The sequence below is a fragment of the Lipotes vexillifer genome, unplaced genomic scaffold (assembly GCF_000442215.2).
Source record: "Lipotes vexillifer unplaced genomic scaffold, Lipotes_vexillifer_v1.1 scaffold186, whole genome shotgun sequence".
Classification (NCBI taxonomy): Eukaryota; Metazoa; Chordata; class Mammalia; order Artiodactyla; family Lipotidae; genus Lipotes; species Lipotes vexillifer.
Window position 1 is genome coordinate 762,501 of NW_006774248.1, and position 14,026 is coordinate 776,526.

Genomic DNA, 14,026 nt, shown 5'->3' on the forward strand with positions numbered 1-14,026 from the left:
ATTATCTAACATTATTGAACAATGGCAGAAGTGCTGAGGTTTTACTTTCCAAAATGACTCAGCCCTCTGAGAAGGGTAGGGATTTTCTGCGAATACTCACTTCAAACAAACAACAAAAAACTCTTGCACTGCAGACTAACTTGGGGTAGGAACCTTGATGACCTATAAGATAATTACAGCATTGCTTCCAATGCGCCATTGAAAGAAAAAGGAAAATATGTGGGTCTGATTAGAATCATGTAGACAGCTAAAATATGTTCTTTTGATGAAAAGATCTTACAGGATGCATTTTAGTGTGATCTTTATCACAATAGATTTTTATTTCAGAAAACTCTGAATTTGAGTTTTGGTCATGCTATTTAACAGATCTATGACATAAGCCATGTTACTTGGCCTCTCCAAGTCTCTGTTTTCTCATATAAAATGGTCCTGGTTGGCTACCCTTTTGCTTATAATGTAGAAAGATACAAAAGAATGTTACTCTACTACAATAAGGAAGCAAAATCTATGAAAGTATTCTTAAGACCCTTAGAGAGATGAGACTTGCAATCACATGAACTGATTTCCAAAGGCTGAGAAATCCCTTCCAAAGACAGATGAAACAAATAAACGGTTTCACCTTTGAAAGAACATGGAAGAAAGAGGTAACTGTCAGTGACAACAGGTAAGGAGAAAATAGCCAACATTTTAACACATTTTTTTAAACACATTTTTAAAGGCCAAGTATGACAAAATAAAATCTAGGGGCTCCAGATACAAGTGGAGTCTATACATTCTCAAAAGTGTTTTCCACATGTTCTCATGGGTGCTTATAAGATATATCCAGGGAAGGGGAGGAAAATTAAATGACCTCCCCCTCAAGTAAAAGTCATAAGCTTCCAGGAAAAGGACAGGTAACCTGCACTAACCTTCCCACATTCTTTAAAAACAAGAAATGCTTAGGGATGCATTTAACAATATAACTGCAAGATGTTTATGCTAAAATTGACAAAATGTTGCTGAAATTAAAGACCCAAATAAATGGAGATATATACTATGTTCATGGTTCAAAGGACACAATATTTTTATACTATCAGTTTTCCCCCAATTCATCATAAGATCCAATGCAATCACAATCAAAATCTCAGAATGCTTTTTAGTAGAACTTGTCAAGCTGATTTAAAATTTCATGTGAAAAAACAAAGGGCCAAGACAAGCCAAACCATTTTGAAAAAAAGTGCAAAGTTGATGGACTCAGACTACCTGATTTCAGGCTTTACTTAATAAAAGGGTAAATCAGTTATACTTTAATAAATATGACTTTAAAAAATGAATGTAATAGAGGACTTACTTCAAAGAGTTTTTTCATGAATTAAATGAGGTGACAGTACCAGCACAGGGGAGGTGCTCAATAAACAGAACCTCTTGTCACTGGTATTTGTTATTTGTTAGAGAGCCTTAAAGAATAATTTCTATCTCCCTCTTGCCTTCCCCCCATCCCCTGCCACCAAATGTTCTGGAATTAAAATGGATCTTTCTATGTGGGACATTGAGAGATCTTTATTTTCCTGGGTACTCTCTACAGACTTAAATCATTATGAGGTCTTGGATATGTATTCTGATGTATCAGCCTCAAAAGTGGGCATCCTGGGGCCTCCCTGGTGGCACAGTGGTTAAGAATCCACCTGCCAATGCAGGGACCCGTGTTCAAGCCCTGGTCTGGGAAGTTCCCACATGCCGCGGAGCAATGAAGCCCTTGCGCCACAACTACTGATCCTGCTTTCTAGAGCCCGTGAGCCACAACTACGGAAGCCCGTGTGCCTAGAGCTCGTGCTCCGCAACAAGAAAACCCACTGCAATGAGAAGCCTTGCAATGCAACAAACAATAGCCCCTGCTCGCCACAACTAGAGAAAGCCCACATGCAGCAACGAAGATCCAACGCAGCCAAAAATAAATAAATTAAATAAATTTAAAAAAAAAAAGTGGGCATCCCTGATTTCACCTGGTGAGTGCATCTGTGGAGGCTTGGCTGGAAGCATTGCATCCCAGGTGAAATAGACGTGGCAGCTCCCATAGTCCCTCTTGTTAACATGTAGGCAATTTAAGAGTTGAAGCAGATTTTCTACAAAGACTCGGCTTCAGCTCCCCTTACTTGCGCTGTCCTCTTTCAAGGTCCCTAGATGGGGCCCTAGCAATGCGTTTACCTGATCATGGGTTACTGTGAAATTTGTAAAGTAAAAATATTTTAACCACAATTATGTAAAACCACTGTCTCTTTCCACTCTGCCCTCCCCTCTCTCATACTTCCCTTCATGTCAATTAGGATTAGAATGGCAAAGTTTTTTCCTTCCTTTCTTTTCTTTTGTATTTTTCTAAGATAAAATTGAGTTGGAAACACAATTTGATGTTTTTAGTCACTTCCAAGTAGAACTAACTTGTTAGTCTGTTTGAATGCATTCCAGGAATATTCCCCCCACCCACTAAGCTGACTTACTAACATCCTGATATAAACGTGCTGGGGTGGAGACCACGTCATGATATGAACGTGGACTACAGAGCTCAGCAATAACAAGTATTAGGGGAGTGACAGAGAAACAAAGTTTGAAATATATGGAGCTAGAAGCTAATCTTTGGAAGATTCTTCTAAATTTCAGACATGGACAATTTAAGAAGGAAGTTGGAATTAAGTTTTTTGTAGATAGCTCATCAAAATGGAGTTTCTCTCCTATTAGGAATATAGCAGAAATATACACAATTATATTCCCACTATATACATTTTTATGGGAATTGTGTAAAGCAGAAGTTATCAGAATTTTTGCAGTTTTAGGCACAAACATGGAGCAGTATTACAAAGGGTGGGTACCACGTGCATGAGTGCATCCCACTCTGTCTGATCATATTGAGTGTATGTGACATATCTCTTCTAACAGTGCCTGGCAGGTCCTGAAAAAACTGTGCAAAATTGCCACAGACATTGTTAAGCTGCCTGAAGAAACAAGTGTCCCAGTGGCAAACATCTACACACATTAATAAATAAGTCACTGTAGGTAGTATACAAAAGCAATTTGTTTACATAATTATCTAGCTTAATGCAATATAGATGCATTTGAATTTCTCCTATGCATGCCATGCTTCCAATTAATTTCATATATTTTCAAAATTATTGGTTATGTCATTAAGCAATATAAAGATTAAAGATCATGTCTGTATACTGTATAGCATGATGCTAGGCACATGACTGCTTAACCAAAAGCAAATACTAATTATTATTTCAATAATACTGTAAGTTTGATGATATAATGGGTCATTGATATATAACACCTGTTTATCCTTGATAGTGCTGTCCAGTAGGTTACTAAAGCTTCCTGTGGGGAGTTTCCAGTAGGAGCTGGAGTGCACTGATGTGGGCCTCTGAGCAGTAGACATTTGTTTTTGTAGAAGACATCTACATCCATGGTGGTACCCTCTCAGACTTGCCTTACTGCAAATTTAGGCTACAAATAGCCCCTCATTTCTTATCACTGCAGGCCAGGTCAATCTACTCACTCTTGTCACATCCCTAAAAGAATTTCCCAATTCTTAAATATCTGAAAGATGTTTCTTGTTATTTATTTGAAATATAGGAGAAATGCCAGTAGCCACTGTCATTGGCAGAAGGAGTCTCTCTCCCTGTTCTCCTTTGCTCGAAAGATACTAGGTCAGCAAATGAATGATATTTATTTGTGCATCCTTAGAATTCCAGATATTTTGGCATGACAGCATAATACAAATATTATGGAAGTAAATAGCCACTGGATGTGTTATGAAAATAATGAAAAATATTATATATTCAGTAACTCTTCAAATCCATTTATAACATGACTTTGAAATATCTGAACTTTAGCATTTTCTATCCTCCATGTGTCCTCTTCTGTAAATAAATAAAATGCTTCATTAAAGCACAACAGTAATATAGATGATGATGAAGATATTAAAGTATAATTTATCTTTTATCTGTTTTGTGGCATTTTATATATAATAATTCTACACTTGGCTACAAGTAACCATGTGGCGATGTAGAAAACTTAACAGTGATTTAAATATATGGGGGTGTATTTTCCTCAACAAGAAATCAGGAGGTTGTCCAAGTCTCAGATGGTGGCTCCATCATTATATTAGTGACTCAGGCTCCTGTGAACTTTTCATTCAACTATTTTAAATATGTGACTTTATTCTCAATGTTACCTCAGAGTCACAAGATGGCTGCTTAACTTCCAGTATCACATTTCTTTAGGGCAAAAAAAGAGAGAATTGTAAGGGGGAATAGAGTGTGCAGGTCAGATCTGTCCCTTTCTGAAAATATTTTAACGATCTTTCTTTTAAAGATCTAGTCCTCTGCTTATATCTATTGGCCAGCCCTGAGCCACATATGGCATACTTGCCAAATCCCTAGCTGCAAGGGAGGCTGGAGAGTGGAGTTCTATGTATGTTGGTATGTATCTACACATGCATGCATGCATATATTTTTAAGAATATATTGCTGCTTTATATATGCACTGGAATGTTACTCAGCCATAAAAAGAATGAAATAATGTCATTTGCAGCAACATGAATAGATCTAGAGATTATTATACTAAGTGAAGTAAGTTAGACAAAGACAAATATTATATGATATAACTTATATGTGGTGTCTAAAAAATAATACAAATGAATCCACAAATGGATTCTGACTGAAGGAAGGAGAGACTGGATCATATTAAGTAGTGAACGAAAAGGGTCTGCCATACTTAGTCATCTTTCTGGAAGTCCTATAGGATGGGGGTTATTATTCTTGTGAAGAATGATAAAACAGAAGTTAGACAACATTTTACATAAGTTGCAAAAGTTAAGTTTGCACCCAAGAAGTCACATTTGGTGGGGAATTATTACAAATAGTCATTAATATGCTTTTAAGAAATGTGGAAGAGTCATAAAGGACTTTCACAGGCTTAGAATTGTTTGTGCTTTGCAAGTTTATGAGTGTTTTTATACTTCCAACCGACCAATCTTCTCTTAGTTGCTCTAACCCTCCTTGGGACTTTGTCCTTGTCCCTTCTATTTTGAAATTTTGTCATCTGGTGCTTAGGCTGTCCAGCTTCTCCTTTTCTTGTGGGTTTTAGCTGAAATGTCATCTGCTCAGAAAGATCTTCCATGAGGCCCTCATCTGGAAATTGTCTATCCCCAAGTCACTCTCTATCACATTATCCTGAGATTTATTTCTTACACAGCATATGACTATATAAAACTATCTTGTTTATTTATCTATTGATGCTTATGTCTCTCTTCATTTGTTCCCTATCAGAATGTAAGTTCCTTGGAAAGATTTTTGTCTTTCTTCTTCTTCACCAACCTGTGCCTGATATCAACTACAAAGCCTGGTAAGTGGTAGGATCTGAAGACATGTTTGTTTAATTTCTGAATGTATGTACTCTGAGGGGGAGGCGGACCTGTGTCAGTAAAGAGTAAGAGAAGCGAGGGACATACACGTTTCTTCCAGGCTCTGGTCAGTATCTGTGCTGTAGAAACACGTGTGGTGGGAACTGGCTGGATTTTGGCCTCAGATACTGAGCACAATAAGGGTGGAGAGTGAGTGAGAATAATTAACAGACTAAAGTAAAGCCACTAAAGAGACTTTTGGCAAAAGAGTGGTCTGGTTATTAATGGTGTTTACATGAAGGGTGGGAAGAGAAAGCACAGAATGCACTGGGTGTCTTTGAACTTTCAGAGTGCTTATTGCACCGACATCCGGCATGTCTGGAAAAAAATGCACAACTGAGCAGAAGGCACCAGTTTCCAAGACATGTGGGTGACATGAAGTACAGTTCTGAGAAAAACCTAATTCAACTCAGAAAGCTCAGGAATGAACCCTTCAGAAATATTTAATTCCATGGTTATGAAGCATTTACTTGAGTTGAATAATAACTGGAGTGTTTTCCCCTGGCATAGGAAAGAGAACGACCTTTCTGTTCTTAACCAACATTTCCTAAGAATTGTGACCTAGCACAGTGCATTTTGCCGACAGATGTTAGAAGGAACAGCAGAAACCAGGGGAGTTTTTGAAACATTTTAAAAGATTAAAAATTTCAGTTAAGAATTAAGTTGGTAATTTTGCTTTATCACCAATAAACATTTTATTTTTGTAAAAATTTGGGCAAAAGTACTGTTAAGAAACTTTTTCTTTGTTCTTAAATTATGAGAGATTATTTCAATGATATTTATTGTCTGGAGAGAGATTTCTTAGGAGGCAAAACCACTTGCTATATTCTGTATGGAGACTTCCCCCTGGCTTGTGTTGACTGTAATCTCAGGGTAATCCTTTGAAATAAAAACCTATAAAAAATGTTGTGACAGGAAAAAGAGATAACATGTGTGGCAGAGGAAATGCAACTAAAGTGTTTATTTTTCTGATAACATAGGAGTGCGTATTCTTTCCCAGTTGTAGCATAGTGACTCAGTTCAGTGAACTATATAATCCTCTCTGGAGCTTAATTAGAAACCTTGTAAATGGAGTGCAAGAGGCCAGAATATGTGTTGGATGAACACAGAAAAGGGTTTTCATGAAAACAGAAACTCCCCCTGAATCATCTTACAATGTGGTCTAATGACTTTGTAACTGAATTACGCAATTTAGGTTCAGAAAAGGGGATCTTCTGTTTAAATTTCAGAGAGAGAAAATACATTGATCCATATTCTCCTAGTAGCTGACTTTTAGGTTGTGAACTAAGGCACTGCAGTGGTTTCCTAAATTGTACCCTAGTGAGCTGAAAGAGTTAATGCCCACCTTCTCCCAAGGTGTAGAGAGACCCTGGTTCAGTTGAAAAAAACAACAATAATAAAAAAAAATAATAGGCTATCAAGAAGGAATCTAAACTCACTGTTTATTTTTGAGTAATTGTATGTTGTAGTCCCTCCACTGGGAAGGGGGTGGGGTGATGGGTGTGAATTGGAAGGTGGGAAACTCTCTGCAAGTGGGTCATGTGATTTCCCATCTCTTGAAAAGATGGAATCCATGTTCCTTCACTCAGATGATAAACTGAGGGCTCTTCTAAAAATCTTTTTCCTTTGGTTTTTCCATTCCCTTTTCCTTTCCTTTACATTTTGCTTTTCCCCTCTCCACTGGGCCTCTGTGATGGATTTTGACCTATTTACTCTGTCCTAATGTGAACTTTTACAGTTTTTACTGTTAGTTGTTAGTTTATAAGTTTCCGTTTTGGAGTTTATTAAGGTTTAATGAAGACTGGTCTCTATTTTGAAACCCAGTTTGATTTATTAAAACAAACAAACAAATACATTATCATGATCAACAGAATCTGTCTGTTGATAATGTATTTTCTGGCAGTCTACTTTTGTTGAGCAAAACAGCCATGTTCTTTGCTCTGGAGTTCATAATCTAGTGTACCTAATAGTATTTAAGAACTGCATGACTGTTCTATAATTTTAGAGGTTCTAAGAACCAGTGATAGAAAATTATTCCCTAAAATTAAAGCGTATTTTGCTATTCATGTGACTCACTTTTTAAATAAGTTATAGCAACTTATATACTAACATTTATATTCAACTTAATGAATAACAGTACATAAATGGATATATATTTTTAAGTGACAGCTTGTGACCATAAAAACACACAGAGTTGGTACTCAGTCAAATTCCTTCAGTAGACTCATTTTCAACTCACTACATCTCCCATTTCCTGAAATATGTTGGAAGATGGTTACAGTGCATGCAAATAAATGTATGTAGAGTATGTTTTTCTATTTTTTGAACTTTTTACATCATCACATAATGATGATGCAAGTAATGTTGTGTGTTTTTCTGTGTTGGTTTGGTGGTTTTTCTTTGTTTGTTTTTTCCTCTTTCTTCATGTAATTGTGACTGATTAGGCTTGGGGAAGAGGGGAAAATGTTGATGCTCTCTTCCAATTGTGACATGCCATATGACATTATGTACTAAACTCCCTTTTGCTAATAAAGCACAAATTTGATGATGATTTAAGATGGGTTAAAGAAGGCTCTTCTATCCCAAATAAACTGTCATTTCTTTCCAAGTTGCTTCAGAGGCCCCTTAACTTCTTATTTTAGCTAATGTTTTTGCCTCTTATATTTTAAGGTATTTAATTAGCATTTTTCCCTAGAACCTTCTACTTTAAGATATAACTTCTGCTCTTAGTGAACAATAATCTGAAGCAAAATGAAACAAGGACAAAAATGATTATAACACAAAGTAGAATATGATACATGCCATACACAAGTGCTAATGAAGTAATGTTTTTAAAGTGCTGGGCAAAGAACTCTGCACAGAATGTAAGTTCAGTAGATGCTGTTTCCTTTCTCTTTCTCACCATGATGGGGACAGGTGCATCTGGCTGGAGGAATAAATAAAGCCCCTACGGACAAGACAGCATTTGGGCTGGGAATGTGGGGAAATGTATGTGGAAAAGAAAGCAAATTAACTAGATTTGAAAGTAATGTAAGTATAGGAAGGAAGTTGAAATCGTTTTGGAAAGGTGGGCTGTGGCCTGATGTGTAGGGCCTTGCAAGTTAGGGGGAGAAATTTTAACAATTTGATCAATAGGTATTGAGGGTTTCAAAGTAAAAAGACCTGTGCCTTAGAGAAATATTCTGAAAGCTGTATGAAGACTGAATCAGAGAAAAAAGGGCAGAAATGATTTAGGAAATTTGTTGCATGAAATATACTAATAATTATAATCTTTACCATTTTATTTAATGTCTATTTTGAACCAGAATTCTTGCATAAATCACTTTCCATCCTGTCAGCCATCTTAGAATATAGATATCTCCATTTTTTTCTGGTTAAGAATTTGAAGCTTAGTGACTTACTCATGGCATAACTAAGTAATATATACCTTGACTTACATGAATCATAGTAATAAGTAGTGTATGCAATGTTCAAAGTCTACTATGGACTCCACAGTCCATAATACAATGTAGGATCCATTCCACTTTTAATAAAATGTGATTTGGATAGGTCCCTCAATTTATCAAGGACTCAGTTTCTTCACATGAGGTAAATTAAACTTTAAAATCTAGAATCTATCTATACTCATACATGCAATTCTCATTATGGCCAATGGTGTGCCTTCACATCCTAAGTGACAAGAGAATCAAGTAGAAAGTAATATGAGATTTCATCAGAACTTATTTTCTGACTAAGCTAACTCTTCAGGCTGAAGTATAATGAATTTGAGCAATTTCTAATAATGCAATATTATAACTAAAATGATATTATAGGGAATTTACATCTACAAGTCATACAAATTCTATAGGAATAAGGTAATATTGAACCATAATTTTATGAGGTACATTTAAAACATTCCACTCAATGATATTTCTTGTGCAGATATTCTGAAGTTAAAAAAAAAAAAGTTTGAGGAAAAATATAAAGGCCCTAAACCCCTTAGTACTTCATTGCAACAAGGAAGCAAGAGCAGAGTTCATCAAAGAAATAATTGAAGACACCCTGGGAAGAGGGGACTGAGTTTTTCAAGTTTATCATAAATCATTCAATGCCTTTGGCAAAGCCTTGGTGGAAATTAGGAAACTGAATATTGTAATGTAATTTAAATTTTCACTTAGAACTTCATTCTGAGTCTGATGGGAATTTTACCCAAGAAAGGACTACAGAACTGAATCCCAAGAGACAGATTCTGTTGATCATGATAATGTATTGCCTTTAGCAAAAAGGTGAGCTGCTGTTTTGAGCCCAAATGAGAAGTGTTTTTAGAAGTGCCACATCTATTCCTTTTATACTGAGCAGGAGTAAACCAAGGGGAGGACATGAAATCTATTCCTCTCCTGGAAAAAGGATAAATGAGGGTACCTTTATTTGTATAGGATCTAACTTAAAAATCACCTCTGAAATCTGTATCAAGTGTTTCTAAATGGTATAGGCATGTGTATCAGTGATGGCTCAGTAGATCTAAACCAGTCTGAAAATCAGAGAAATTGGAAAATGTTTGTGTTCACTCACCTCCTGACAAAGGAAACAAAAACTAACACAGTAGGAAGCTATAGTTATCTTCTGACACATTATGTTTCCAGCCCCAAAATGTCACCTGAAACCCACTGAATGGAGATGAATGAAAACCAGCAGTGGTCCTGAAACACGGAAAAGGAGAAAAAGCCCCAGCTGCAAAAAAGGCCGAGGTTCTTCAAAGCTCAACAAGCTGTTGACTCAGACCTTTGCAAAGTCGAGAGCATGTGTTCTCTGGTAAGGCCAACGGTCTTATAATTGACCAGGCAGGGAAACTTAAAATCTCTAATTTGAGGTATAACTGCAACATGTGTATTCTTTGCAAGAAGCCCTTTGAGGGAAGAATTACAGTAGACCTTAGAAAGGTTTTCCATTTCTCTGTCATCTGAAAATGTAAAGAAAGACTTCAACATATATAACGTTTGAGAAAATTACCAGAAGCTTCCAGAATTCAAACTTACTCTGCTAGGGCTAATTCTACAAATTTTGTATCAAGTGTCCTATGAAACACTAACAAAATAATCCTTTAGAACTCATGAGAGTTGAAGACACCTGATAAATGAAGATGAGTTATTAACTTTCTATTAATATCCTTCTCAGAGCTTTCCTGCATCACTGTTTTTGGAGTCAACATGAACTTTTTAAAGCATAAATATTTCTTAATGGGTAAAGTTGGAAATTCATGCTCATTTGAAACTTAAGGTGGAAATAAGAAAATGGAAGCTATTGTTCATAACTTAAAAAATGTTTTTGGTTATTTGAGTCAATAGTATACTTTGAGACTGTTCTGTGATGATGTGAAGAAATATAATGGAGTTTAATGTGTGTGCTGGACCTTAGAATTTCTTCATTCTTCTTAGTTTCCTATTTTCATTGATTGTTTACTTTGAATTGGTCTAGATTAAAAACTTGGCTATCCTTCCAATAGGTGCACACAGTAACACTAGTGTCTTTCAAGATCCAGAAAAATTGATCTTGCCATTTTCATGAGATTAGTATGGCCCAGAGTTAATAGAGAGAGCCAAGTTCTGTATCTATTTTCCTGTTTCAGAAGGGGAGTGTTAGTGCCTTAAATTATTGTTTAATTATTGCTATTACTATCATTTTAAATTATTATTGTCTTTTCAATAATAATAACAAACTCATAGACACTCATTCAAACCGAAGTCACATTTTGAAAATTGTGTAGATAACTTTGTTAATTAGGAAGACAGGACTCTAAGTTAGATCACTGGTTTCAAAGGTGAGAAACTGGCAGGAAAGGAGAGAAGGGCTTCACATTAACTATCTACTTGGACTATCCCTGTTGCTCATTAAAATAGGAGAATTGCATCTTGATCTTAAAGAAAGTAGAAAAAAAAGAAACAAGTTTTAGGAATTTATTACATTTGTGATAGGTATATTTTAGAATAGGCTATTGATATATTTACATATAAGTCCTTAGGTCTTTTTTTCCCAAGGATCTAACATTTCATAAAATATTTTTTCAACCCCATGGAATTTAGATGTTGGTAAAATAGGTACAAAGACTAATATGTGTCCACATCTTTTCTAAAGTGAAGCATTAACATTAGTCTAGGTACATAGAATTCATTGCTCCTCATCACCAATTTATAGTTCATAATTAGATAAAAAATGGATCTTTTCTTATTTTTTCAATACTTAGAGCTGTCAGAGATCAATAACTGTCCCCTGGGGCTTCCCTGGTGGCGCAGTGGTTGAGAATACACCTGCCAATGCATACGGGTTCAATCCCTGGTCCGGGAAGATCGCACATGCCGTGGAGCAACTAAGCCCGTGCGCCACAACTACTGAGCCCACGTGCCGCAACTGCTGAAGCCCACGTGCCTAGAGCCCGTGCTCCACAACTAGAGAAGCAACCACAATGAGAAACCCTTGCACTGCAACGAAGAATAGCCCCCACTCACCGCAACTAGAGAGAAAGCCCCCGCACAGCAAAGAAGGCTCAACACAGCCAAAAATAAATAAATAAAATAAATAAATTTATAAAAAATAAAAAAATAACTGTCTCCTGATTAATAATAAAGTGACTCTCCTCAAAAATGAGATTATGCTGACTTTATTTTCCCAAGCTCTTGAAAACCCTCTGGCAGGAAACCCAATATGATATATCAAGTGTTAAAGTGAAATTTGAATAAAATATTACACATTTACAGCCTCCCCTTTAATTCTGAAAACTTTATTTTAGTCCTTTAGGTATTATTTTCTGATATTTTAGCAGTAGTATGCAAAATATATTATTGGAAAAATATGCTAGAAAAGTAAAGAGAACAAGGTTTGGGGCTATTAAGTTATATTAACAGCTTTCTCTAGCTTTATTTTTAAAAATTGATGCAACAAATGTCATTTTAAATATTTTATTATACATTTAATCTGGTAAAGTAGGGCTTTGACAATTTATTCTTGAACATAATGTTTCTTAATGAGATTTTCATATATGAAATTAATTAGTATTTAGGACAAAGAAAAATAAGTGAATTTGTACTCCTATATGGTCAAGTTTATGATGTGTTGGTATAGTAAAGTAAATAAATATAGTGCTTACACTAATATTTAGATTAATTCTACATATATTATAAAAGTGTGAATTGTTCAATTTTCCTAATTTTATTTTTAATATCATATGTTCTAATTATATATGTATCTAAGAGATCATTCTTCATATTTTAATCTTGTGAGGTGTTAGTTTATAATGAATCTTGATCTTTTTGTTTTGCAATTTTGAATGCTCCCAGATAATCGAAACAGATTGATTGATTCATTCATTCATTTATTCATTCACTTATTCTGAGCTATGTATCACATGCCTAATAGGTACCAGGTACTAATCTAACTTCTGGGCATGCAGTGGTGAAAAGTCACAGTTCTTGCCCTCCAACAGTGTGGCTGCCTCAGAGAATGATGGAAAAGCATATTTAAAGTTTAGCTAATTCCTAAATTAAGGGACTACACACTGTAGGGATGTGGCTGGAGCAGAATGAATGAGGAAAAGAGGAATAGGAAGTTTATAGAGGTGGTTGGGGCAGATGGGATAGAGGCTCTTAGTGTCTATGTCAGGATAATTATCAACTCTGGGCTCTCATTTCTAAATGAGGCTAGTAATGCTGACTTCCCATGGTCTGCACAAGTATTCAAGAAAATATAGTGTTTAGGAGGAATAAGCTTGTCATCCATATCTATCTATCTATCTATCATCTATCTATCTAATATATCTACATTTCACTTCTTAACTCTCATTCTCTTCCATTTATCACAGCATTCATTGACACACAGTCTACTCTGGCCTTTGGCTGTGTGGACAGCAATACAAAGGCACTGGAGAGCCAAGAGCCTTCAGGGATGGGACTCTCACATCTGTTTGTGTCACATCACGCCATTTGCCTTCTTTTCTCATCCTGTGTCTCCTTTCAGTCTCTGGCACTCTGTCAACTGTTAGCCTAAAATCATTGTACTGCAGGGAAAACTTACATCCTGGTCACTTACAGGAGCATACACTTAATGATGTGCTTCCTTTAAAAAAGCATGTAAAACGTGTGGAGACCTTGACCCTATCATGTATTATTAGTAGCAGAAAGGCCCTTACTTTGTTGAATCTTGTTTTATGTTATTCTTTTCTCTCAGGCTATGAAGAAGATGTGAGTCACTGTTATTGGAAAAAACAAGGTAAAGGTGAGTAAGTTGGTTCTCATTGGAACATGTGTAAATCATTTGAAACTTCCTAGAGCAACTGGGTTTACAGTCCATTATGAAACTACTTCCTATTCCACACTTGGCTACTACTCAAAGATCTGTTCACTTTGTATCTGGTGACTTCACTTCTGCTCAGTACTATGAAATGTATTGCTTAGAGAATATATGAGATCCATTCATTAATTTATTTGCCAGGTATTGTTTAATTTTATAGAGCTGTAAAAATTCTTAAGATTGTGACTTGGAAGATGGTCATACCTTGTCATCCTTCTCTGCAAATTTTTTCTGACACTCTTTACCAAGGTAGATTGGGCCTCTCATCCTTTG